This window comes from Schistocerca serialis, chromosome 9 (assembly GCF_023864345.2).
Source record: "Schistocerca serialis cubense isolate TAMUIC-IGC-003099 chromosome 9, iqSchSeri2.2, whole genome shotgun sequence".
NCBI classification, from domain to species: domain Eukaryota; kingdom Metazoa; phylum Arthropoda; class Insecta; order Orthoptera; family Acrididae; genus Schistocerca; species Schistocerca serialis.
In genome coordinates, this window is record NC_064646.1 from 308,311,468 (window position 1) to 308,325,826 (window position 14,359).

The 14,359-nt window shown below is 42.8% G+C and overlaps 1 protein-coding gene across 5 annotated transcripts in view; it reads right to left on the bottom strand.

Annotated features, from left to right (window-relative positions):
* Positions 1-14,359, bottom strand: part of LOC126418892 (uncharacterized) — a 277,815-nt gene that overhangs the window by 170,181 nt on the left and 93,275 nt on the right. For all 5 annotated transcript variants that reach the window (XM_050085907.1, XM_050085900.1, XM_050085902.1 and 2 more), the window contains one exon: positions 7,224-7,296. The gene's annotated coding sequence lies outside the window, so the exon portion shown is untranslated. The remainder of the gene's footprint in view (positions 1-7,223; positions 7,297-14,359) is intronic.

Genomic DNA, 14,359 nt, shown 5'->3' on the forward strand with positions numbered 1-14,359 from the left:
ACGAGCGAGCGAGGTGGCGCACTGGTTAGCACATTGGCCTAGCACTCGGAAGGACGGTGGTTCAAATCCCCGCCCGGGCATCCATATTTAGGTTTTCCGTGATTTCCCTAAATCGCTCCACGCAAATACCACGATGGTTTCTCTCAAAAGGGCACAGCCGATTTCAATCCGCATCTCTCTGCAATTTGAGTTTGTGGTTCGCCTCTAAAGACCACGCTGTCCGTGGACCGTTAAACTCTAGTCTGTTTTCCTTCTTTCGTAGTGTGGCAAGTAATATGATGCTGTTTAAACACTTTACTCGTATGTCTGACAATGATTTCTAAAATCATACTTTACCTCGTTGGACCTCAGAATGCAAAGGAAAATACACTACTGGCCATTAAAATTGCTACACTACGAAGACGGTGTGCTACAGACGCGAAATTTAACCGACAGGAAGAAGATGCTGTGATATGCAAATGATTAGCTTTTCAGAGCATTCACACTAGGCTGGCGCCGGTGGCGACACCTACAACATGCTAACATGAGGAAAGTTTCCAACCAATTTCTTTTATACAAACAGCAGTTGACCGGCGTTGCCTGGTGAAACGTTGATGTGGTGCCTCGTGTAAGGAGGAGAAATGCGTACCATCGTGTTTCCGACTTTGATAAAGGTCGGATTGCAGCCTATTGCGATTGCGGTTTGTCGTATCGCGACATTACTGCGCGCGTTGGTCGAGATCCAATGACTGTTAGCAGAATATGGAATCGGTGGGTTCAGGAGGGTAATACGGAACGCCGTGCTGGATCCCAACGTCCTCGTATCACTAGCAGTCGAGATGACAGGCATCTTATCCGCATAGCTGTAACGGATCGTGCAGCCACGTCTCGATCCCTGAGTCAACAGATGGGGACGTTTGCAAGACAACAACCATCTGCACGAACAGTTCGACGACGTTTGCAGCAGCATGGACTATCAGCTCGGAGACCGTGGCTGCGGTTACCCTTGACGCTGCATCACAGATAGGAGCGCCTGCGATGGTGTACTCAACGACGAGCCTCGGTGCACGAATGGCAAAACGTCATTTTTTCGGATGAATCCAGGTTCTGTTTACAGCATCATGATGGTCGCATCCGTGTTTGCCGAAATCGCGGTGAACGCACATTGGAAGCGTGTATTCGTCATCGCCATACTGGCGTATCACCCAGCGTGATGGTATGCGGTGCCATTGGTTACACGTCTCGGTCACCTCTTGTTCACTTTGACAGCACTTTGAACAGTGGACGTTACATTTCAGATGTATTACGACCCGTGGCTCTACCCTTAATTCGATCCCTGCGCCACCCTACATTTCAGAAGGATAATGCACGACCGCATGTTGCATTCCTGAACAAGTCTTTTTGGATACAGAAAATGTTCGACTGCTGCCCCGGCCAGCACATTCTCCAGATGTCTTAGCAATTGAAAACGTCTGGTCAATGGTGGCCGTGCAACTGGCTCGTTACAGTACGCCAGTCACTACTCTTAATGAACTGTGGTATCGTTTAGTTACGTGTACATGCCATCCAAGCTCTGTTTGACTCAATGCCCAAGCGTATCAAGGCCGTTACTACGGCCCGAGGTGGTTGTTATGGGTACTGATTTCTCAGGATCTGCGCACCCAAATTGGGTGAAAATGTAATCAAATCAAATATGTGTGAAATCTTATGGGACTTAACTGCTATGGTCATCAGTCCCTGAGCTTACACACTACTTAACCTAAATTATCCTAAGGACAAATACACACACCCATGCTCGAGGGAGGACTCGAATCTCCGCCGGGATCAGCCGCACAGTCCACGACTGCAGCGCCTGAGACCGCTCGGCTAATCCTACGCGGCCAAAATGTAATCACATGTCAGTTCTAGTACAATATATTTCTCCAATGAATATCCGTTTATCATCTGCATTTCTTCTTGTTGTAGCAATTTTAATGGCCAGTAGTGTATAAAATACAGGGACACTATACCAGTGGCAAAAAGATTAGATCTGATCGATTTCATGCTACTGGTAACAATTACTCTAGATTCATGTCCAGTTTAAGGTACCTACTGCATCGCTGTCTAACACTATACCAGACGTTTGCCAGGCTCTTGTGAGATACCTGGAAAGCAACATTAAGATAAGCTGATTACCATTTAACGTTTCTTTCTATCGAAGAAAGCCCTACTAGAACTGAGGAAAGTGGCTCTTTCAAGAACCAGAACTACACACCAGAATCACCCCACTTCTTAAACAAGAATAAGTCACGAACACGAACGAATGTTTCTTATTATATTCAGGATTGGTTTTGTTATTGACATTTTGTAAGTATTAGTGAGCAACTCTGGAGACTCATTTCCTATCTTCTACTTTTACAATCTGTGAAATTAACGAACGACAAACAATGAAATGCACGATTACAAATTACAAATGTTTTTCATTAGCCATGCGGTCTAGGGCGCCTTGCCACGGTTCGTGCGACTCTTCCCGTCGGAGGTTTGAGTCCTCCCTCGGGCATGTGTGTGTGTGTGTGTGTGTGTGTGTTGTCCTTAGCGTAAGTTTGTTCAAGTTATATTAAGCAGTGTGTAAGCCTAGGGACCGATGACCTCGCTGTTTGGTCTCCTGCCCCAAACCAACCAAACTTCGGTCGGCTTATTGTTAAGTTTTTATCGTGATATTTCATGAAGGTACGCTGAACCGCATGACTGTATATGCGAAATATCCTGGAAGCATTCACAGTGCGATGCGTTTTCCGTAATCACCATTGTACTTGTTTACTGTAACGTCACTGTATGTTTTGGAAATTTGTGGTAAGTTCCTATGGGACCAAACGGCTGAGGTTATCGGTCCCTAGGCTTACACACTACTTAACCTAAATTATCCTAAGGACAAATACACACACCCATGCCCGAGGGAGGACTCGAACCACCGACGGGGGGAGCCGCGCAAACCGTGGCAAGGCGTGTATATGTTTCCCACAGCGGCCACGGAAGGCCAATATCAATACAGAGGTCCGGTAATAGCTGTCCGTCGCTCGCCGTGGCTGGGTGTACCCTTACTGACATCTTCACAGATCTAAAAGTCTTCTTCAACGATATGTTGAAAGTGGCCTTAAACCCCACATACTTTCGGTAACAAAACCTCTAATTCAAAGCCACATTGTTTTCACAGTAATAAGACTAAAACTGTGATTTCTGGATCGAATTTTGCAGATACGCTTTTCAAATGGCATTTCATCTGAAAACTTTCGTGGACAAGTTAAAGTAATGTTCCGCGGCCTAGCTGTCCTTGTTGAATGAAAAGGCTTAAGCACATTTGGAAAAAAAAACAATAAAGACCTGGAACAACAGTTTGGCGCCTCATGACATTGACTTCCATCGCTCGTCCGTCATTTTCTCGCATAGCGGTGATGGACGACGGATGTCTGGAAGTGTTTAACATTTTGGGCGGCTAGTAATTTCTCAGTGGAACCAATCTGCGCAACTTTCGTTCATGCAGCAAGACGAATTTCGCAAATTATGGTAGCTACTGGCGGCAATTTCTGTTTTCCACTTGATTTACCAAAGTGGGCCATTCAGATGACTTGTCCGAAGCTCACATCTGACACCTCACTACTTTTTTCCCAAAGGAAAAAAGTGGGCTGCTGGAAATACAGGGTGATTCAAAAAGATTACCACAACTTTAGGAATTTAAAACTCTGCAACGACAAAAGGCAGAGCTAAGCACTATCTGTCGGCGAATTAAGAGAGCTATAAAGTTTCATTTAGTTGTACATTTGTTCGCTTGAGGCGCTGTTGACTAGGCGTCAGCGTCAGTTGATGCTAAGATGGCGACCGCTCAACAGAAAGCTTTTTGTGTTATTGAGTACGGCAGAAGTGAATCGACGACAGTTGTTCAGCGTGCATTTCGAACGAAGTATGGTGTTAAACCTCCTGATAGGTGGTGTATTAAACGTTGGTATAAACAGTTTTCTGTGCCATTTCAGCCAAAAGTTTTTGGTCCCTTTTTCTTCGAAGGTGCTACTGTAACTGGACTACAGTATCTGGAGATGTTAGAGAATTGGCTGTTCCCTCAGCTCGAACAAGAAGCACAACAATTCATATTTCAGCAGGATGGAGCACCACCACATTGGCACTTATCTGTCCGTAACTACCTGAACGTCAACTACCCGAGGCGATGGATCAGCCGCCAGGCAGCCCGTGACAGAGCACTTCATCACTGGCCTCCAAGAAGCTCTGATCTTACCCCCTGCGATTTTTTCTTATGGGGGTATGTTAAGGATATGGTGTTTCGGCCACCTCTCCCAGCCACCATTGATGATTTGAAACGAGAAATAACAGCAGCTATCCAAACTGTTACGCCTGATATGCTACAGAGAGTGTGGAACGAGTTGGAGTATCGGATTGATATTGCTCGAGTGTCTGGAGGGGGCCATATTGAACATCTCTGAACTTGTTTTTGAGTGAAAAAAACCTTTTTAAATACTCTTTGTAATGATGTATAATAGAAGGTTATATTATGTTTCTTTCATTAAATACACATTTTTAAAGTTGTGGTATTCTTTTTGAATCACCCTGTATATTCCGGTGTGCTCTGTAATGTATCGCACAACATGTTGTGATCGACATTGACAACTGTTGTGTATATAGTTCCGCGTAGTCAGCGCGTACACAACTTTCCCACTAGAGCGCGCCCCGCTAGGCAGCAGCGCTGGCGCAGCGCTCGTCCGTCTCCGCACTACGAGATGGCGCTGTCATAGAGACCGACCAAATTCTGCTTCCGCCGATCCGCGTATTAATATGTAACGCAGCCAATGAGATTGCTGCTAACGTAGAACCTTTTCTCCTCGCGGATCACACTCGCGCAGTGATACATGAACGCGCGAGGTATTATAACGAGTGTACAGACCTCCGATTAGTCAGTCTGCATTAGTCTGCCTTAGACTGCATTTGTCTGTACCAGTCTATAGTCAAGTTCCAGTCTGCGCCTAATAAGATTACCATATTCTGTACATAGCCATGAAGATAAATGTATAGACGCTTTTGTCAAGTATCAGAGCTATATGTGAGAATAAGATTAACGTACCAATACCAAAGGAACTTCAGAGAGTCAATTGTAAATAGCATCTAGAAACAAGTTAAGTAATTTTTATGCTTGTTATTATTTTAATAAATGTGTGTGAAAATTAATCAAGTTCTGTTTAAAGTTGGTCGCCGTCAATCTGCTACTCTAAGCGTGCCAGTGGCATTTCTATCGTCTGGCCTAACGGCAGAAAATAAACACGCCACGATAAGACCACGAGACATATTGCTGACACTCGCCTACTTCGTTAGAGCGACAAGTCAAATAATCTGATGGTGTGTGTACCGAAGGTCTTACAGTACGCACGCCACAGCAACATATAACCCGACAAGGGCGACAGCAATTCCGGGCAAAGTGGCGGTACAATCATGATTAACTCGAAGGGGATACAGAAACCAGGTAAACTTGGGTATATTTCATAGTAGAACTGTATTGCGTGCTACTGAAATAGAAATTACATGTTTGTGTACGGGTCACGAAGTTTCATTGGCACATCTTTGCAAGTATTATCTATGACGATATCGCGATCTTCATCAGCTGTAACTTGAAATATGTAATCATCCACGTCCTTTACTGCGATCTACCGCTTTCGTTCAAAGTCTGGGGCAGCTGTTGCAGCTTTTCACATATTTTTATATAAAACTGTTGAGCATCGTATACTCAGAATAAAATGGGAAAGTTACTGTTTCACAAGTCCTGGTTAATTGCAGTACAATTACACACTATTACTTTGCCAGCTCTGATTCACCAAACAGGGCGCGAATCGACATCTCATTTAAACAAACCATTAGCCCTACTGCTTAGTTTTTTCCCTAAAATCTCATTTTCTTAAGTTCTGTTCAGCTGTTTCCACTTGTATCCTTACCTATTGCCACGTTGCAAAACACATTTTTGCAGTCGAACATATTTTTCTACATTTACATATATACTCTGAAAATCATTGTGAATTCTGTGGTAGACGATGTTTGCTGTTGTGTCATATATTCAGGTTACTTCCTGTTCCATACATGGATGGACCATGGGAAAAGCAGCTGCTGTACGCGTCTGTATGATCCGTCATTTGCCTAATTTTATCCACACCATCATGTGGAATCGATACTTAGAGGCTCAAGAACAAGCATAGTTTCTGGCCTGAATGCCGGTTGTGGAGTTTTCTGAGCAGCATGATATGTCCTACATATTTGAGCAGTATTCAGGTATACGCGGTACAAGTGTTTTGTGCACAAACTCTTTTGCAGACTGACAGTCTGTCTAGAGTTCAGGTATTTAAAATTAAGAAAAGTTTCTGATAGGTAACTGTTGCTCATTAAAATAATTCGGGAATTAAAAAAAAACAACAAAAACAAAATGTTTTCATCAAGGTGAGCTCGCACTGTTTTTCTGCAATCTCGGATCAATCGGGAGAAAAGATATGAGTACAACTGCAGTATCGGCAGTGTTTACGCCGACCGCACACGAAGCTGGAATCGTGTCCGAAATCTAAGTCACTCGGCGCAAAACAGACCGGTGACGCTGGAGAGGTAGCCACTAATGGCCCCGCCCTCAAGGGGGAAAATAGTATCCTTCCGCGCCCCTTCATTAAATCGGCGCAAGCAACGATTCGGCGGAAGACGTTACAAATACTGGAAGATTACCATCGTTGCTGGCGCCACCATCATCAGTTACTAGAAGCGACTAATAAGCCGAACCAAGGGCAGTAAGCAGTTACACGAACACTTGTAAATGCTACAGGTGGATTACCGTTGCCGCTGACAACTTGAGGCTGCGTGTGAATACCGTAAAGTGTGTAAATTTTACACGTGCAGCTGTATGTCTTTGTATATCTAGTATAAAGTCCTACCTTGTATCCGCTGCCTACAGCTGCTGACACATCAAAAAATGGTTCAAATGGCTCTGAGCACTATGGGACTTAACATCTGAAGTCATCAGTACCCTAGAACTTAGAACTACTTAAACCTAACTAACCTAAGGACACCACACACATCCATGCCCGAGGCAGGATTCGAACTTGCGGCCGTAGCGGTCGCGCGGTTCCATACTGAAGTGCCTAGAACCGCTCGGCCACACCGCAGGCGACACATCAGTCGAAGACATTTTTATCATTATTTGCTACACTTCTGCTGTAAATAACAGAACTCACCAATGTGCAGTGGAATGCGGCTGAGCCTTGCCTCACGAGGAAGTTTGCAAGGGCAAGATGAACACTTCTCGATCTGAAACACAGGTGACGTTGATATGAATTAAATCTAGTTTATGATATGTTGGTAAATGTTGATGAAAACCTAAGTCAACTTAGTATGGGGCATAATTTTGTTCACTGAGCTTTTCGAACAACAGGTAATGTACAGTAAATGTTTCGTTCAAACGTCTAAAATACAATGCCGTGCCGTTCTCTTATTTTGAGCAGTTTAATGCCATTTGATTGAAAATTAATTTACGTGTAAAAGGAGTCAGCCCATTTTCAACTGTACAATAAGGATCAGAAAGTATAAGACGTGTCCGAACTGATTTACAAGTTGATAAAAATAATGAGCTCCCAAAACTGGTGCCACATATGGAAACATCCGGACAGTGAACAACTGACATTAGAAGACGTTTGAATTAGTTATTCGGAGATGAAGCGGCTTGTACGGGATAGAGTAGCGTGGAGAACTAGGGAGAAAGAGTTCGATGTGTTTTATAGTAAGACTTAATTGAGAGAAAGCTTTGGACAAAATGAGTGTCGCGTTTGTAAAGAGTGCGCTTGCAATCTGGAGCCTAGCGGCTCATATGACGCCCGCAACCACGTTGCTCGGAAATGTACACATTGGTCGCGAGCAGTTCCTGGGCCCTTATGGGAGAGACACCTGTTGTAAGTTTTTCCGGTGAGCACAAAGGGAACCTTAGCAACAGCGTTTCCAGATTGAGTTTCCGAAATTCCTCCATAGCAGGCAAAATAATTCCCATTTCGGCAACTTTCCCCCCAAATATGTTAAACCTATCCAGTCCTTTAAACTATTATTTGCCATCGGTGTTGGCAGCTTTGAGAGATTGAATTTTGTATTACAAACCAAAATTTTTAAATTGTAAATAAAAAGAATAGCATGACCGCAAACATGAAAAAACTGCCACATTTGCTTGCTTCGCACTTTTTTCATAGTTTTATTGATTTTCCATTATCGAACTTCGCAACTGGACGCCTCTGTGCATTACCCTGCAGTAAACGTATAAAATCTGTGCCTGTGTTTCTTACTTACACTTCCTGAAGCCTCTAAACCGCCGATCTGTCATTACCTTACGTTTAATGACAACAAATTATATCAAGGACGACGCGTTTTCGAGAGATCACCATGCATTCATAGGACATACGTTACAACATAAAACCCATCAAATACAAGCTTCAACTAAAACGACGAAATCCATTATGGCTTGTTCTCAGAAGTCGATACGAACACGAAAGTCGATAGACATCCTAAACGGCCGAAACTGGAGATGTGATGTCACGGAGAGGTATCAGCCTGGTGAACCTGTATACGTCTTCCACAAAAGAAAAGATATATCGACTGATTTGAAGAGAGAGTGACGTCTAGTGGATATCTAAGAAACTGTGTCGTTCGAACTAAAATATCAGAGATGGAATTAGTAGTGACGCTAGGAAAATAAAATACTTTCCAATTTTCACTGTACCGAGATTTTGCTCCAAAAAAATTTCCTCAAGATTTCCATTTCTCCAAAAGTTCTTCCAAATAAATTTCCCCAAAACTGCGAAAAAACCCAGTCTGGAGTCTCTGATCGGGAGGGATGAGTTAAACTATTAATTACGAATAATATATTACAAAATTCCATTTCCAATCAGGTAATACGTTCCGCAAACCTTTTAGCTTTTTAATTGGTGCCACATAGGCCGTGCCAGTGAAGTCAGCGAAACAGTTCGCTTTACGACAGCACTTTGTATGTGAGTTGACTAACTTATTGTTCGATGCCTTAGCTCCGGATGTTTTTCTCCGGTTACTCACAGTAGTTGTGAAACTGTTTGACCACAAGTATTGCGCTGTGCAATTTTGTCACTTTCGTCTCTTCCAGAACAATACCACACAAAAATAACTAGATTTCAGTCTTTCATTTATTGTTGAATAACACATGGAACTATACACAAAACTGAATCTAAATTTTGAATTTTTCACTTCTCTACAGCGTGTCACGTTTGTATAATTTGAACCGTTAACGAAGGAAAGAGTATGTTCCAAGCTCGGGGACTAGTACGTTTGCAGCGTGGAACAGCTGCGATGGAACGTCCAGAATGGACTAAATAGCGACAAGCTAAGAATGATACTGATACGTGAAAAATTAAAGAAACGTTAACGGCACAAAAAAGTTGCAATATCGGCTGTACGCATCTCATTGCTATCTAAAACCGAGGTAAATAAAGAATTCGCTTTACTGTGGGTGAATTCTACCCTATCAAAAGTTTAATACAGTAAAGGGTGGAACGTTTCATTTGCTTACTCGTAGTAGGCAAGACTATTAGTGCTATTTTAATAGTTCGATAATTATTGCACATCTAAAAGGCTGTGAATACTGAACTTCTAAAAATGTGTGTTCATGGCACAACCAAGAATCGAAATGGGCCTCTAAATTCACTCACACGGAAACGATGCCCCAAAACTACATTTTCATCTGTTACAGTTGTCAGAATTCCAACTTGCGATGCAGCTTTTGTATTTATATATGGGAATGTAGGCAGGATGGAGGTATTAGAGAGAATGCGCTTTGAGATGGGAAATCTCTACAGTTGAAAAGTGAGTTGAAGATCCGGTAAAGGAAAGAAGGCAGAAAACAGGAAACTAGAAGAGAAGCCTTAAAGGGAAAGAGGACCCTGAGCACAAATCTGGGGCCCTCTGAAAAGATGCCATACGAAAAAACGTTGGGTTGAACTTTAAATTGCAGTTCCTGAAAAACCGTGATTTTCTCAGAATCTATAGAAGCTAGAATTATGAAATTTGTTTACTTATTTCTATAAACCCAATAAATGCTGCCGCAAGAGTAAATTTTAAAACTGTGAGTGTAAGCTGAGATTGAGACAATTTTATATTATATTTACAGAATCACAATTTCAAAATGATGAAAATTGTCCTATTCGATAAATTCAAGTTGCAAAGAGATTAAACAAAGAAAATGTTGTAGAAATCTCTTGAACAGTTCCTGAGGAAAACGTATATACAGGGTGGTCCATTGATCGTGACCAGGCCAAATCTCTCACGAAATAAGCGTAAAACGAAAAAACTACAAAGAACGAAACTTGTCTATCTCGAAGGGGGAAACCAGATGGCGCTATGGTTGGCCTGCTAGATGGCGCTGCCAAAGGTCAAACGGATATCAACTGCGTTTTTTTAAAAATAGGAACCCCATTTTTTTATTACATATTCGTGCGGTACATGAAGAAATATGAATGTTTTAGTTGGACCTCTTTTTTCGCTTGCGATAGATGGCGTTGTAATAGTCACAAACATATGGCTCACAATTTTAGACGAACAGTTGGTAACAGGTAGGTTTTTTAAAATAAAATACAGAACGTAGGTGCATTTGAACATTTTATTTCGGTTGTTCCAATGTGATACATGTACCTCTGTGAACTTATCAGTTCTGAGAACGTATGCTGTTATAGCGTGATTACCTGTAAATACCACATTAATGCAATAAATGCTCACAATGATATCCGCCAACCTCAATGCATTTGGAAATATGTGTAACGACATTCCTCTCAACAGCGAGTAGTTCGCCTTCCGTATTTAAAAAAATGCAATTGACCTATGGCAGCGCCATCTAGCGGGCCAACCATAGCGCCATCTGGTTTCCCCCTTCAAGCTAGACGTGTTTCGTTCTTTGTAATTTTTTCGTTTGATGCTTATTTCGTGAGATATTTGGCCCGGTCACTGTCAATGGACTACCCTGTATATTACAGGCCGTTATCAGAACATGCAAACCATGTATTACTGTTTGGTCTTTCTGTTCTTCCAGTACTCTTTTATTCGTTCGCTAAAGGCCCTCTTCCTTTCTTCGGTCCTCTTGGGTCTTTGGGCCTTAAGTGCTGTCTTCTCTGACATTACGTCCCATTTGTGTCTTTCCTGTCCATAGACGCTTTTGTCCATGATGTCCGTTGAATCTACCTGTGCCTTTTCCAGATCAATTTGGACTTGTGCCATCCAAGGTGTAGTGGTTTTGAGCCTCTGTATGTATGTGAGTATTCTCTTGTTGAGTCTGGTCTGTGCAAGTCTGCCAATGTAGCCGTAAAATTTTAGTCGCATTTTCTAATGACCGCTGCGAGATTGGACAATTTCTTCTCTGTGGTGTCTCTGGAGTGAAGCCTGTATCCTTCGTCTGTGAGTTTTGGTCCAATAATTTTCCTGATAATTTTTCTTTCCTCTGTGAGGATTTTCTCTAGGTCGCCCTTGGTGTGTAGAGTCAGTGTTTCGCAACCGTATACCACCTCAGGTTTGATTACAGTATTGTAGTGACGAATATTGATGGAGGTGGACAGACGTTTTTTGTTGTAAATACCCTGTGTTTTGTAGAAGGCTCTCTTCAACTTCAGTAACGTGGTGTTTTGCGTGATTTTCTCCTTTCCTGTCGGTTAGACTCACTTACCCTAGGTGTTTAAAATGTGTTACTCTGTTTATTTTGCCATATTTTGTGTTTAAATTCAGTATGTTGAATTTCGTGCAGAAGAACTCTGTCGTTTGGGAGGAGATCTGTAGCCCTACTTTTACTGCGCAGGATTTGGGAATCCTGGAATACTGAATTAAATGACTAAATCCACTGAACAAGACTTAACTTCGGCACAGATTACAAAAATTACCGTTTGATTTTAACTGAGTTTTGGGGCGGGTCTCGCGCATCGTTCCCTACGATCCTCTGAGTATGGGACCTCATCGTCATCAACCCTTTTAATCTGCCCTTGTTTTGACCACTGTTTTGTTGAATTACAAAAGGAATTCTTCTACCTGAAAACCTTGCAAGAGTAAAACAATAGCTGCCATATGCCTCAAAAGTTTTGTGGATTAACAATACAAGAGAAATAAAAAACCACGCGAGATACAGCAGTGGCTGGCACAAAAGGTCTGGCATTCGTGAGCACTGGTGTACGAGATCCCATTCGGCTCTCGCGATTTACAGGGTGATTCAAAAAGAATACCACAACTTTAAAAATGTGTATTTAATGAAAGAAACATAATATAACCTTCTGTTATACATCATTACAAAGAGTATTTAAAAAGTTTTTTTTTCACTCAAAAACAAGTTCAGAGATGTTCAATATGGCCCCCTCCAGACACTCGAGCAATATCAACCCGATACTCCAACTCGTTCCATACTCTCTGTAGCATATCAGGCGTAACAGTTTGGATAGCTGCTGTTATTTCTCGTTTCAAATCATCAATGGTGGCTGGGAGAGGTGGCCAAAACATCATATCCTTAACATACCCCCATAAGAAAAAATCGCAGGGGGTAAGATCAGAGCTTCTTGGAGGCCAGTGATGAAGTGCTCTGTCTGGCGGCCGATCCATCGCCTCGGGTAGTTACGGACAGATAAGTGCCAATGTGGTGGCGCTCCATCCTGCTGAAATATGAATTGATGTGCTTCTTGTTCGAGCTCTCTGCTAGCTCTGCGAGTCGATTTTCCTGGGCTGCGAACAAATGCTTGCTGGATGCGTGCTACATTTTCATCACTCGTTCTCGGCCGTCCAGAACTTTTCCCTTTGCACAAACACCCATTCTCTGTAAACTGTTTATACCAACGTTTAATACACCACCTATCAGGAGGTTTAACACCATACTTCGTTCGAAATGCACGCTGAACAACTGTCGTCGATTCACTTCTGCCGTACTCAATAACACAAAAAGCTTTCTGTTGAGCGGTCGCCATCTTAGCATCAACTGACGCTGACGCCTAGTCAACAGCGCCTCAAGCGAACAAATGTACAACTAAATGAAACTTTATAGCTCCCTTAATTCGCCGACAGATAGTGCTTAGCTCTGCCTTTTGTCGTTGCAGAGTTTTAAATTCCTAAAGTTGTGGTATTCTTTTTGAATCACCCTGTAGATTTTCGGTGCTTTCCATAAATCGATTACGGTGGATGTTAGAATGGTTCTTGTGAAAAAAACGTAGCAACTTTCTGCCCCCATCCTTCCCTATCCGGGCTTGAACTCTGTCTCGATGTTGACGGGATGTTAAAACCAAATTGTCTCTGGAGTAGCAGAAGTGATGCCGTTTATCCACGGCGTGCGCATTAAGTTACGTAACACCGCAGCTGCCGTGAAGCAGACGGCCGGCAAGGCCGCCTCGGGAAAATGGAAGCCTGAGCCGCTGCAGGCAACTGTACTCGTTATGTTGGGGTCACGCCTTCCCTTGCAGCTGTGTTCAGCTGGTGCGTTGCTGTACTGTCTCTCCCGTGAATATCGCAGCACGTGAGTGCCACATCACATGCACGCGTTCACTGCCACCGTCCAGGCAGATTCCGTCAACGAAGGAACAGTTTCATGTACCCATAAAATTTATTACACAGGGTTAATGGAGTCATTTCTAATAATAGTTCAAATGGTTCAAATGGCTCTGAGCACTATGGGACTCAACTGCTGAGGTCATTAGTCCCCTAGAACTTAGAACTAGTTAAACCTAACTAACCTAAGGACATCACAAACATCCATGCCCGAGGCAGGATTCGAACCTGCGACCGTAGCGGTCTTGCGGTTCCAGACTGCAGCGCCTTTAACCACACGGCTACTTCGGCCGGCTAATAATAGTTATCCATGGACGAACTGAAAGGGACGTGACACCGGACCCGGTCACTCACTAACGCTAGTGAGTGACCCAAACCGAGTGACATGTACACAACAGGTGGGCCAAACAGTTATTAGGAGTATACGTATCACCGTTAAAGTTATTTTCTTATGCTAGTTACTTTTGGCAGTTATTTTTACTACAGAATTCGCCACGCGGGAGAACAGTTAAGTAACTAGGTAGGTGAAATCCAACAGTTTAGTTGATGAGTATAATTAAAACTGCGGGTATTGCGACCTGGCAGGAATCTCAGCTGAATCGCTTCATAACCTTAGCTGAGTAACTGTCCACTACATTTCAGTTGATGTTTGATGAGTTATCGGAGTTTCATGTTAGATGTACATAAGTAATCAGTCGCTATCAGAAATTATCGAAGCTGGTGCAGAAAGTTTACGCAATTTTGCCACAGCACTATTTCAAGTGAAATGTTAAAGACGTGCTTTTGCAAGTCTGTACTAATA